This window comes from Camellia sinensis, chromosome 6 (genome assembly GCF_055761805.1).
Source record: "Camellia sinensis isolate YWXY chromosome 6, ASM5576180v1, whole genome shotgun sequence".
NCBI classification, from domain to species: Eukaryota; Viridiplantae; Streptophyta; class Magnoliopsida; order Ericales; family Theaceae; genus Camellia; species Camellia sinensis.
Window position 1 is genome coordinate 178,089,655 of NC_138966.1, and position 14,700 is coordinate 178,104,354.

The window sequence follows — 14,700 nt, forward strand, 5'->3', positions numbered from 1 at the left end:
GTAGTGATTCCTCAATTTGGTTATAGATCACATCAAAGGATAAAGTTTAATTTCACCAAATAACTTTAGTGGATATAGATTTGTTAAACAAACAAAAGTGAGAGTGTTATGTAATTTGTGACAGTGGAGGGTCCTACTCTAAAGTCACAATCACAAATGGGAAATGACAAAAAGGTCAATGTAGGCGCTCATGCCATGCAAAGTTGAAACGTGACTAGCTTCCACACCTACATCTACACAGAAGTTTCTAAACATATTTTAGCAGAAGTAAAATTCCATTTTGCTCCCATGGCTAGTCCCATGGTATTAGTTGAAGTTCAAACTTTATCAAAATTGAAGTGATGATATATAAATATAAAATTTATATAGAATGAGGTGATAGGAGTATATTCAATCATTTCAAATTAAAAAGTTAATTACAGTGATTTATAATTTTTTAAATATTATTGACACATCATTTTTATAAATTTTTTTTTGTATAAACAACAAATTAGTTGTTTAACATTTTCATAATTCATAGGTACAGGTATGCTCGTTTCCAATGCATGTGGTCCTATGCTACAAACAATGTCCGGGACATAGAACGCCTCAAAATCTCGGAAAGTAGAGGTTGTTAATATCTATTCTTAGGGATTGATTTTTGTACGTGAATAGAGTATATTTATGTAATACTTTTTATTATGATGATTAAGAAAAATAGTAAAATATGAGTTATATTATTGGATATTTGGAGAATATTAAAAGGTATATATATATTTGTAATTGATAAAAGGATAATATCACTTAGTACTCTATTGGTATATAAAACTTTTTCGCCCTCAAGTCACATCTTAAAAAATAATTAATGAATTTAACAACCACCACTTGTATCGGGAATAACAAATCCAAGTGAATATAGATTTGATGTTTTTCAAATATTAGATTCTTTTATACATGAACAAAAATACTCTTATTTTTTAAATAACAAAGTTGTCCATCGAAATACCATCATCATATATTTTTTCTTTTTTTAAAAAAATTATATTATGGTAAAGTAAAATATGTAAGTACACCATAATTGTGTTGATACAAGTCTAGAAATTGTAGGACATAATTTTTGCAAAGGATAGAAAAACAATTCCTTAATTTGGAAGCTCATATTTCATCATAAAAAGAAATAAAATAATAGTGCCTTCTTAAATAAAATATAATAATGTTTCATTATCAATATAAAAAAAATTATAAATCACATAAAATAATATTACTTTATTCATCTGGTAGTTTATTTAAGTCAAAACAATTCTTTGAAATACATTAATGAAAATTTCACTTACAATTAGATTTTCATCCATTGATGTATAATGTTAGAACAAAAAAGTTAAAAGAAAAATTAATCCATTGAAAATATAATAATACAACAAAAATAAATATATATTTCAATTTATTTCAAAAAATAATAAATGAAATAAATAAAAATACCTTAAATAATAAATAAATAACCTTATGTAGAATTTTATAGTAAAATTATTTTATCTTCTCTATTATATTCTTATTACCAATAAAAACAAAAAAAGAAGGTAAAACATTTATTGTAAAAGGGTATTTTGGTCACTATGTGAAAAAAGAATTTTTTAATTAAGACAGCCTTTAAATTTCTACCTCTTTTTTATATCACTCTCAATGTATCACTCCATATATTAACATATCATTATTGCGGGTTCCACCACTTATGTTTATGGTAAATAATTTGCTAATACATGGGATTATATATTGAAGTTATGCTAAGGACTCTAAATAAATTACTAAATTTTTTACCAAACCTTTCATATGGGTGTAGAACCCACACGCATGTGATTTGTGTAGGTCCTATACCTATGTGAGAGATTTGGTAGAAAATTTGATAATTTATTTGGCAATAATGTTTGAGAGCTCTAATTTGGAGCTCCAATAAAGCTCTAATGATATGAAGAGTGTCCATGTGATATGGGGGTTCACACTCATCTCTCTATCTCTCTCTTCCACCTCATTAGAGCTTCCATTAGAGTTGCTATTTTAGAATTATGTATCACTACTCATTTATTTGGAGTCCATAGCATTTTCTTATACATTGAAAGTGGTATAAAGAGACAGTAAATGTAAAATTACTCTTTCTCAAAAAATGAAAATATTTATACTCATTAATATTTTCTTATCCGAAACTCTAATGGCATTTGTTAACAAAAAAGCCAATGTTTTATAGGGATAGTAGGACAGATTGCCACAACATTTTTTAAACTTTTTTTTATTATTATTAATTTTTTTTATAGTATCATTTATCATTACAATATTAAAAATATATATTCAATGATAGAATTCATTAAATTAATATTATAATGATACATGAATAGTAAATAATTTTTTGTACGCAAGTGTGATCATCACAATATCATTGGTCACATAGATATATTTATATATATATATATATTAATAAAATAATTGCATTATATATACATGTATTTCTTGCTCGTAGGTAGGTATGATATAAGCTAAAACTGCGGAGTGTTCCAAAACCACATTTATAGTTTGGACTTTGGAGTTGAAAAAACAAGAGACAGAGCTTGAAAATGGTTTATGTTTGGAAGAGTGGAGGGACCCAAAGTTGGCCGGACTTGGACTAAAACGTTCCTTTTCACTTTGGAATTTTCCAACTTTGCAACTCCAAAAGGATCAGATAGGGCCCATTCAATTTAACTCACTCAAAAATTACAAGAGTTCTTTAAATCTCAAAACTAAGAGACGTTATTCGGTGTGTCCTAATAGCATGCACACATGGTGCCGCATGATTTTTTTCAGTGGTAAAGCAGGTGAGTTCATCATTTTATATTAAGTGAAAAAAAATTGTAGATGATATAAGGGGTGTTTAGTTTGAATTATAAGGAGTGATTATAACTTATTTTAATTTAAGAATCTATGTCAGACTATTTAGTGCAGTTTCTGTTTATCGTTTTTTAGGCAGAAATAGTTTAAATAAACTGAGAAAAATTGATTATTTAAAAGTTGAGAAATGGGTATTTTTAATTTCTGCTTTCTAATTATTAACTTTTAACTTAAAATAAATTACACCAAACACCTTCATAATAGTTCATGATTCGTGTTTGACACGTACCATAGGATGTCCATGTAAATTGAATAGTTTTTTCTTGAATAATGTTAGAAGCACGGATTAGTGTACTAACAAACACACTTAGGGACGGCTCTACAACCACCACTGGCTGTTCAATTGAACACCCTGTAATTTTTTATTTTATTTGATATATATATATATATATATAATTCAATCCAAAACTTTATGTTAAACCACTACAAAAAAAAAACATATTTGGCGACTAAATTTTTAGTCGCCAAAAGTAAATTTTTTTTTAGTCGCCAAAAGTCGGATTTTGAGTTTTTCCAACTAAAAAATTTAGTCGCTGGCTTGGTCGCTGGAAAATTGTCGTGAAAGGTATTGGCGACTAACAAACTTTTAGTCGCCAAAAACAAAGTTTGTAGCAACTAAATTTTTCGTCGCCAAAGCTCATTTATATTTTTTAAATTATACTTTTGGCGACTAAATTTTTAGTCGCCAAAAGCTTCAGTATTGGCGACGAAAAAAATAGTCGACAAATGTATAAATTAAAAAAATAATTCACTATTGGCGACTAAAAAATTTAGTCGCCAAAAGGTTATTTCAAAAAAAAAAAATTAACCCACTACTCTTTCCAAATTTTGAACTACCAACCTTCCACTTTCTAACCCTTTAGCAACACACTCTCTCCACTATGCCACAATAACATCGCATGAATATGCATGCCAAATATATTATTTATATACTATATTGACCCGTATTAATATTAAACTATATATATAAACATAATTATTTTTTATTCAATATAATTTATGTAAAAAATAAATTATTTATCAAAAAAAAAAGGAAGCCACTTTTGGCGACTAAATTTTTTTTAGTCACCAAAAACCTTAGTTTTGGCTACTACCCAATAATTTAGTCGCAAAAAAATTAATTTTCACCTAAAAAATAACCACTTTCGGCGACTAAACTGATTTTTAGTCGCCAATACCGCCACTTTTGCCGACTAAACTCAATTTTAGTAGCCAATTGTCCACTTTTAGCTACTAAATTTTTTTTAGTAGCCAAAAACCATTACTTTTGGCTACAACATTTTTTTTTGTCGGTAAAACACCTACAATTGGCGACCAAACCATTTTTTAGTCGCCAAAACCTATACCTTTGGCTACTAATTTTTTTTAGTCGCCAAAAACCTTCACTTTTGGCTACTAAAATTGTTTTAGTCGCTAAAACCCATGTAATCAGCGACTAATCTGATTTTTAGTCGCCAATAAGTATATATTTGGCTACTAAACTGTTTTAGTCGCCAAAAGTCTTCACTTTTGGCTACTAATTCAATTTTAGTCGCCAATTGTCCTACTTTCAGGGACGAAATTTTCATTTTTGTTCGCCAAAACTGCTTTTTGTTGTAGTGAACATTCTAATCCACCTTTCAGATGAACACCCACCCAAGCCCACTTTCTTGAATATCCAATCCAATCCATAACCCTTTGATCAATATATATGTTTTGTGAAGTGAAGTGAACACATAATATGTTTTAGAGTTTTACTTCCTCAGCCTATGCAAAGTACTTCTTTGACAAAATTATATAATTTTACAATTTTCAATAAGTATACCACTTGAATATTAATGCTGATCAATAGTTTTATAATTTATCCCAATTTAAATTAGGGTAAATTACAAATACATTTCTTAAGATTTGATTAAAATACAAATCGTCCCATGTGATTTTAAAAATTACATTCCACTATTGAGATTTCTAATTTCATAACAAATCGCCTCTTTTATTAATAAATCATCAAGTCAATTAACAGTTTTTAATGATGTTAAAAATATGTTTCAATTAATAATTTAGGTAATTTTATTATTGTATAGGAAAGCAATTATGAATTTAATTTTTTTAGTTAATTTTGTTAAATAAAAAATACTAACAATGAGGTATTTGTAATTTTTCAAACCACAGAGTGCAATCTGTATTTTAAGTAAATCTCAGGGGGTGTATTTGTTTTTTATCCTTTAAATTAAAAGCATTTTTTGTCATTTTTTCTTTTATCATGCTAGTGATAAAAACAAAATATATTTATATAATTTTTTGTATCTATATTTTATTTTTTGAAACAATGATATCAATATATTAGAATTTTATTTATTTGTGTGTTGAATTTTTTATTTTTTTTTTTGAAGTTGCCACTAAACACACTAACTAAGACGCAAGATATCAATGTGGACTCCACCACTTAACATTGTCTTACTTAACATTGTATTTAGTTGATATGTTAGTTGGTACATTAATTCGTGTTTATAGCATTACTTTTTTTCTCAACTAATGTTATAGTTAAGTGAGATATGAAAATTATTATATCATGGACATCAGAGATCAAAACTGTATTAAGAAGATGTTTAGGATTTATTTTTGAACTCTTTAAATAAATAAAATAACGTGACAAACTTGTGTGCCTTTTTGCTTTTTTGACTTTTACCATAAGCCCATCCCAAAGACAGATGCACTGGATGGCGAAAATGTCCCGTCCAAAAGGGCTTCAAACATTTGTAAAATGTCATGTTTTGTTGTAAATTGCACAAATGACAGTATATTAATGCCCATGATTTGTTTTTTTTTATTTAACTAAAAATCAATTAGTAATGAATTGCAAGGTTTGGAATATATTAATTAAATGAACATACGAAGGTGACAAAGAAATAGAAGACGAGAGAATAGACCTGGACGGAGACTTAATTTATTAAAAATCATTCAAGTTTCAACTCTGATATTATGTTAGAATATTCAATTTAAAATTAATTGACAAAAAATGAAAGAATCTCTATAATATATTAACTAAGTTTTGATGACTTAAAAGATGGATGTTAAACAAGTCCAGCATGTTTTGTGAATGGACATGAATAATCTCATGGCCTAATAAAAAAGAGGTGGAATTAATAAGGAGTTCGCATTTTGTGTACTCACTTGGTTAACGGTAGAAAAAAAGAAAATCAACTCACTAATTAACTAACGAAAACCAAGAATTTTGTTTACTACCTGTCAGGGAAGTAAAGAAAATTATTTTATTTCCCAGGACCCACAACAGATTAAGGCAGGGTTCATGTTAATGTAAATGTAAATTACTACTACACACTCCACCAAACCTACCTCCACCACTCACTCCTATCACCTACTACACTCCACCAAACCTACCTCCACCACTCACTCCTATCACCTACTACACTCCACCAAACCTACCTCCACCACTCACTCCTATCACCTACTACACTCCACCAAACCTACCTCCACCACTCACTCCTCACCTACTCTCCCAAAACCTCTCCTATATAATACATCCTTGTAAAATAACAATACATCAATCTTGTAATATATATAAATCAATCAATAAATACATAAATTCTTACATGGTATCAGAGCAAGGTTAACACCTTAGTACTTCCGCTTCACCGGCGGGCGGCAGCCTCGCCTTGGCCGCCCGCTGGACCTCTACACATACCTTCTTTATACCTTCGTTGGCATCATCCCTTCCGACCCTCTGCATCTTCTTCTTACATTCCTCTTGCTTGTCTCCCTCCAGCTTGGGTGTCAACAACTTGATGTATTATCAAAAGGAGGTCCTGAAACAGGAGAGTAAATATCACTAGTGGCCTTAACACTTTCAACTGCACCAAAACTGCCACCCTGGGTTACAGCAACCCCGACTTCCGGTAATTCAACATACACAACATCGCCCAAGTGATCCTGAGCATGGTCAGTTATGCCTACAGTTGCAGATTTACCGTCGACTTTCACCAATTCATGAGAGTCGGCATACTTAAAGTCCTTCACAACAGAAGCAAATCCTCTGTTGAAGACTGAGATCCTGAGATGTGAAGCAACCCTTGAAGCCCACAATCTTGAAGCCATTGTTAACCAAGTTTACAGACCATAGCAGAACACACGGCAAACCCAGCCACCTTTCTCACTCACTCCATGTACATACCATACACAGCAGCAGCCCAGCATAACCAACACAGTCACCCTCATCTTCACCACCACCTTCGGCAGACGTGTTAGCACCAATGTCTACACACCTTCGCGGATTTCATCTTCGGATCTGCGGTCTCTCCTTCGCTCGCCGTCGGTTGCATCGCCACCTTCGCGGCTTTCATCTTCGGATCTACGCTGAAGATTTGAAGATCTCTCTCTTTACATACACACAAAGAAATGGCTACCACTCTCGTAGCTTTCCGGCCGATAGGAGTCCGCGCATGCTCCACCGGAGGTCACCGGAAACCGGGCACACACAGCCGGACAAGCACGTCTTCCGACTGGTGGACCCCACTCTTCGGCTGGTCCTCCGAACCCGACTACATTGACTCCGCCAACAGCACCAACGCCGTCGTCCTCCGATCTGGACCAGAAGTCTGCCAGATCTCGGTTCTCGCCGGGTTGCTTCACAGAAGAGAAGGCCTGGTTCTCGCCGAGCTGGCTTCTTCGGCGCCGACCAGCCGACCCTGGAGAGACACCCATGCAAGCTGTCTCGCTGCTCTCACGGGCCGATTCGGCCTTGTAAAACGGCTCTTCTTCATCCATGGACAGAGAGAGAGGGGAAGGTAAAGAGAGGTTGCTGGAGCACAAAGTCCCGAGCCTTCCATCATCTAGCCTTACACTTCACACCACCAGATTCATACACACACACACTCTCTCTCTAGCTTGGCACAAAGTCCCTCTTCTCACTGTTTCTTCCTGACTTTGATTTGGGTTTTGATTCAAAATTTGTTTTTCTTCTTTTTTGGGTTGCCGTCACCATCACGTGCCCATTAAAACAAATAAAAAAAATAATAATAATAATAATAATAATAATAATAATAATAATAATAATAATAATAAAAAAAAAAAAAAAAAACAACATCACAGGGGCTCTTTATCTCTCCCTCTCGGCAGACCGATGCACATGGGCACACACTCAACACACAATCCCACTTTTCACAATTTTATTCTTTTCTTTTATCTTCCTTTTTCCTTTTCTTTTATAACAACAACAAACATCATCATCTCTCCCACTCAACTTTCTTTTCTTTTAAAATATATATGTTTATTATCATATCTTGCCTCCAACTCCCGCACGTTGCTCCACTTTCTTTCTTTTATTTTATTTTATTTATTTATTTATTTTCTTTATTTATTTTTTTCATTCAAAAAAAAAAAAAAAAAAAAAAAAAAAAAAAAAAAAACACAAAGAGGCAGAACTGCACACCAAACTCATTTTATTCATGTCGGTGCTCCCCCGGTCACCATTTTACACCAAAAAAAAAAAAAAAAAAAAAAAAAAACCACAGTGGGATTTTTCTTCTCTACTCTGCTGCAGGTCTCTTCTTCTTGCCTCCGTCCTGGGCGGCCCTTGACGGTCTTGCCTCCGTGCTTCCCACGCCACCGAGCACATTTACTCCCTGCTCCTCCACTGCCGCATATGGCGGCCCTCCAAATCGGAACATCACGGTGGCCTTCCGCTTCAGCTCCTTGTTTTCTGCCCTTAGCACGCTTATCTCTGCTCGCGCATCCTTATACATGCGTTGGAGCAGAGCCAGCTGGGAGTTTACATGCTGCACCTCATTTGCCCTACTCTGCAGCCGGTTCGACAAATTTGTGACCGCCGTCATGCTTTCCACACATGCCTTCAGAGTATACTGATTGGCCTCCACATCCGACAGCACTGTCATTTTTTGCTCCACAGACCGCATCGGAAAGTTCAGCGGAGCAAACCCAGCAGTGTTTGGTTGCGGTTCATGGGCCACCGCACCAGTTCTCTCTCCTGTGGACTCGTTCAGGTCGGGAAAGAGAGTGAGCAGACCACGGGACGACGAAGCCATTTTCTCTCACAACAGAGTGTTACAGACTCTCTCTCTCAGCACAACAGTGTTACAGCCTCTCTCTCTCAGCACAACGAAGAGTTTTACAGAGGATTTCGCAGGTTTCTTGCTTCTGCCTCAGCCTCAGGTTCAGTCTTGGTTATATAGCCGAGGCAGCCACGCGCATCGCGCGCCTCTTCTCGCCGACAAACAGGCACGCCTTTTGATGCATTCGGGCACGCCTTTTGATGGCACGCCTTTTGAGGGTGCGGGCACACCTTTTGAGGGCACGACTTTTGAGGGCTCAATATCTACATCCATGTATATTTTTTTTGGGCAGCCTATATACACACTCATACAGTGTCTTTTACACCGGTCAGCTTTATCAATCCCTTTGTTTCAACCTCAAATAGGTTTCTATCTTCACACCTATTTGAGTTTGAGGGGGGGTTATACCAGTATAATGTATAAGTCGCCCATGGCGCACTCCCTAAGTCACCCCCTTGGTGCACCACCACAATTTACTACAACGGTCCGACATGACCCCGTAAACTGTCCTGCTACAACGGTCCGACATGACCCCGTAAACTGTCCTGCTACATCGGTCCGACATGACCCCGTAAACTGTCCTGCTACATCGGTCCGACATGACCCCGTAAACTGTCCTGCTACATCGGTCCGACATGACCCCGTAAACTGTCTTCTACAACGGTCCGACATGACCCCGTAAACTGTCCTGCTACATCGGTCCGACATGACCCCGTAAACTGTCTTCTACAACGGTCCGACATGACCCCGTAAACTGTCCTGCTACATCGGTCCGACATGACCCCGTAAACTGTCTTCTACAACGGTCCGACATGACCCCGTAAACTGTCCTGCTACAACGGTCCGACATGACCCCATAAACTGTCTGCTACAACGGTCCGACATGACCCCGTAAACTGTCTTCTACATCGGTCTGACACGACCACACAGTGTCTGCTACAACGGTCCGACATGACCCCATAAACTGTCTGCTACATCGGTCTGACACGACCATACCGTGTCTCCTATCCTGTTTTATTTATCAGTTTATTTTTCTGTTTTGTTACTCTCTCCAAACTCAAGTTGGCTAGTACCTATCCTCCTTGAGTTTGAGGGGGGCTGTTAATGTAAATGTAAATTACTACTACACACTCCACCAAACCTACCTCCACCACTCACTCCTATCACCTACTACACTCCACCAAACCTACCTCCACCACTCACTCCTATCACCTACTACACTCCACCAAACCTACCTCCACCACTCACTCCTATCACCTACTACACTCCACCAAACCTACCTCCACCACTCACTCCTCACCTACTCTCCCAAAACCTCTCCTATATAATACATCCTTGTAAAATAACAATACATCAATCTTGTAATATATATAAATCAATCAATAAATACATAAATTCTTACAGTTCAAAAGCATGAAAAATAGGCACTACTCATAATTTCTTCTACTATGGGATTTTCCAACTTTTAAAAGGGACACATACAGAGCCCCTTAAGTTTTTGTTGTTTTTTTTTTTTTTTTGAACGCGAGCCCCTTAAGTTTAGATCACTAAAAAATGGCAGAAAAACAATTGGAAGTGAGTTTCAAGAGGAAGGCATATTCCAAAGTAAAATCCACCGTATAGGGTGAAAAAGTGTCCTGCCGACGATGGATTCAATCCCACTGTTTTTTTTTTTCCTTCTTTTTTTTTTAACTCAGAGTATTCAAGTCAGTTTGCGAGCACATCGACTGATCCTAGGGAACCAATTTCACCGCTTACTAGCAGGGGACCCAATTAAAGTCAGAGCAGAATTTCATATGGAATGACCCAATACATGAATTAATAGCACCTAAGAGATGTCAAACTTGATATTTATAAAGGAGCAAACTCTTGAGTCTCAAACTTACACCACTAGGCCAATCCCATTGTTGTATTGACATTCAGACCCCAAATTTTGTTCAACATTGCATAACTATTTAATGTCCACAAATCATTAAATTATAATTGAAAAAACTAGAAATCCCCTAGATGTTGATTTGTGATTATGTACCAATTTTAAGTAGAATATAGCAATTCCAATCAAACAATCAAGACAAAGAGACACAACGATTTAACGTGGAAAAAACCACAATTGGACACCTCCAACTCATTACATCCAACAAAAACAAACTTCTTTCTCAAGGTCATGATCTGCAAAACAGTCATTAGTGCCACAATCTCCAAAACAACTATTAGTCCCACAAGAGTATATGAAAAGGCAATAGACATATGACACAGTTATCTTGAAGCAAGAATAGATGAAAACTAAGACTCATGAAAAACAACTCTCAAACAACAAAAACAAGATCATAAACCACACAAGCAATGATATGACGATGTAAATACCATGAACATACAAGAAGGGCAAATAGTGCATAGCAACATGCAAAACATATAGCCAATCTCCCTTACCAAATATATCAAAGTGTTCATGCTAAACAAACTCTTGCAATGATAAACCAAGCTCCCTTACCAACCCAAATCAAGATGAACCAAACTCCCCCTCACTAAAAGCAACCACAAATACTGAAAACAGTGAACAAGAAGAAAACGATCAGATTAGTACCTTAAAATACATAAGATTATCTAAGAAGCACCATTACAAGAAAACATAATGTGCACAGTCTGTAGAATATTCCTCATGCAAGAAAGTGATGCATTATGTGAAAAGCATAGATCCCATGATAAAAGTGTGTGTGTGACTCTTGGAGTTCGACAAACACTAGATTCAATCCTAGTAGTGATATGAAGGTTGGACCTCCGACAAGAGAATCTAAGCACAACAAAGGAAAGTCAAACCACTAGGAATCAAGAGGTATTTGGTGAGTAAAGGCGGAGGCTCCCCCTCAATCAATGAATCTTTTCCTTTTTTTTTTTTTTTTTACATGTTTTTTCTTTCTTTTGCATATTTTGTCTTCTTCTCTTTCTTTTGCTTTTGCTTTTTCTTTTTCTTTTTCTTTTTCTTTTGCACAATCATTGGTGGCTGACACGCTCAAGAGTATGGAAACCGAACCAGAGAAGCATGGATATAATAATGATGGCCTGGTTGGTGACTCTGAGGTAGCCTTTTCCTCATGGCTAGACTGCAAAGAATTAAGGGGAAAGCCATGGAGATGCAAAAAGATGGTAGATGGTTAAGAGACTCAACATCACCCAAGATATGCTAGTATAGGTCAATTCCTCTAGAAAAGCAAAAGATACAATGTCAGAAGTCCAAAAAAAAAATAATCACTAAGGCGGAAGACTCTAAAATTTGTTAATCCAAGAGTGTGTACAGAATGAGACATACTTATCAAAAACACACACTCCAAAATGAGTAATGACCACAGAAAGCACACATATATTAACAGGTAATGGATATTCTCATCAATTCCAATATGCACCAAGGACCACTCAAAAATTTCAAGCTTGCAAAACCATACTAAGAAAATCTTTTTGGGATTTTTTTCTTTTTTTCTTTTTTTTTCAAAAATAAAGCAAGACAAAAAAAATGAACAAGCACACATTTTTTTTTCCCATTAAAAACAAGACACAAAAAACCCAAAAGCTAAAACAAATAAATAAATTAAAACAAGTCAAGTTTCCTCACCCAAATCTTTTTTATCTTAACAAAATTAGGTCTAGCGGTCTTGGTAAATGTCGTGGCATTGTGAACACCCTCATGAATCTTGATATTCTGCCTGGACATGTAAGGTTGTCTCCTAATCCAAAAAGTATTCGAATTCCTACCCTTTTGAGACACTCTCCCATGCAACTTATAACAATAAGGGCGAATATGACCATGCATACCACAATGATGACAAATAAAAACAGGGTGTACCTTCTTTTCTTTTACCTTATCAACCCTAGGGAGTTTGAGAAGTCTTTCCTCTTGTTGAATCTTTTGTCCCCCTTTTCCTTGAGTTCTTGTATCATGAGATGTTGAAGCACTCTGTTTTTGCTCTTTCTTACCACCAAAGCCAATGCCACTCTTGTCACAACTCATGTGTTGAGACCCAATGATATCCTCCAAAGTCTTTGATCCTTTGTTCCAAAGACCAATGGTAGCCATAGCACACTTGAGCTCTTTCTCTTTCTTGATCATTAGTTCTTCCAAAGCAACTTGTGACATCTCAAGAGATTCAATCTTTTCTTCATACATGGCATGGGTTTGCAGCAGCTCATTCCTCTCTGTCTCACAAGTCAACAATTTTGCACAAAGAACTTGTCGATCATCAGCTACCTTGATGGCATTAATCCTGGCCTCCGAAATCTCTTCCTTAAGTTTGACATTCTCACTTTCACATGCTTTGAGTTTCTTTGTGAGTTTGTCATTCAACTTGAATAAGTTAAGAGACTCCTTGTACAACTTTTCATAAGCTTCCTCAAGCTCTTCATGATCACTCTCCGAGGATTCATTATCAGTGGTGTTCTCAACTGACATCTTCGGAGACTCTGTTTGTCCTACAGTTTCAGAACCCGCCATGAAAGCAAGGAATTGCTTATGTCCCTCTTCGCCTTGATCATCGTTGTCATTGTCATCGTCATCAGATTCTGACTCATCATCCCAAGTGACAGCAAGGGCTTTTTTCTTCCTCAAACGAGTGGGGCATTCTGAAGCAAAGTGGCCAAATCTTTGGCATTCATAGCATTGGAAACTTTCAGAGTTCCCTTGTATCTTTCCTTTCTCCTTCTTGGCTATAGGATTAATTTTGAGTTTATCTTTGCCTTTAGATTTATGAGAATGAGTAGATTCCAAAAGATTAGGATTCTTTTTCAAAAAAGATTTTTTAAATTGTTTAACAAAAGCAGCCATAATCTTGGAATCTATTTCGCAATCCTCATTAGAATCCTCTACCACTTTATGAGCACTACTAAAAGCAATAGTATCTTTTTGTTTCTTTTTGAAATTCCTATGTACTTCATAAGTTTGAAGATTTCCAACCAACTGATCCAGCTTGAGGTTGTCAACATCTTGAGCCTCCTCAATAGCCGTAACTTTTGGTTGGAACCGATCGGGCAAGGATCTCAAAATTTTTCCCACAATTTTGGATTCTGGAATTTTTTCACCTAAATTGAAACTGGAATTAACAATGTCACTCAACTTCGCATAAAATTCATCAAAGGTCTCACTATCTTTCATTGAAAGGTTTTCGAAACCAGATGTGAGCCTTTGAAGTTTTGAATGTTTCACAGAAGGAGTGCCCTCATGAATAGTTTGTAAGATATCCCAAGCCTCTTTTGCGACTTCACAATTACAAATACGACTAAATTCTTCAGGTGTGACAGCGCAAAAGAGAGAATTGATAGCTTTACTATTCCAGCTACTATTTTGGTAATCAGTTGTGTCCCACTTATCAATTGGTTTGGGGATTGTAACTCCATCAACGGTAATTGTTGGTTCAGTCCACCCATTCATGACGGATTGCCAAACTTTTTCATCAATAGATTTTAAAAAAGATCTCATCCGAGCTTTCCAAAAAGAATAATTGGATCCGTCAAGTAGGGGTGGTCGAACCATAGAATTTCCTTCACGAATTGTATCCATTATCACAAATCAAACAAGATCTCGTTCTAAAAGAAATTTTTTTTTTAAAAAAAAAAATTGAACGACCCGCTCTGATACCAATTGAAAAAACTAGAAATCCCCTAGATGTTGATTTGTGATTATGTACCAATTTTAAGCAGAATATAGCAATCCCAATCAAACAATCAAGACAAAGAGACACAACGATTTAAC

At 35.7% G+C, this 14,700-nt stretch overlaps 1 pseudogene; it reads right to left on the reverse strand.

Moving 5' to 3' along the window:
• Nucleotides 1–6,669: 6,669 nt before the first annotated feature.
• Nucleotides 6,670–6,990, reverse strand: LOC145793856 (glycine cleavage system H protein 2, mitochondrial pseudogene; annotated as a pseudogene).
• Between the last annotated feature and the right edge of the window lie 7,710 nt (nucleotides 6,991–14,700).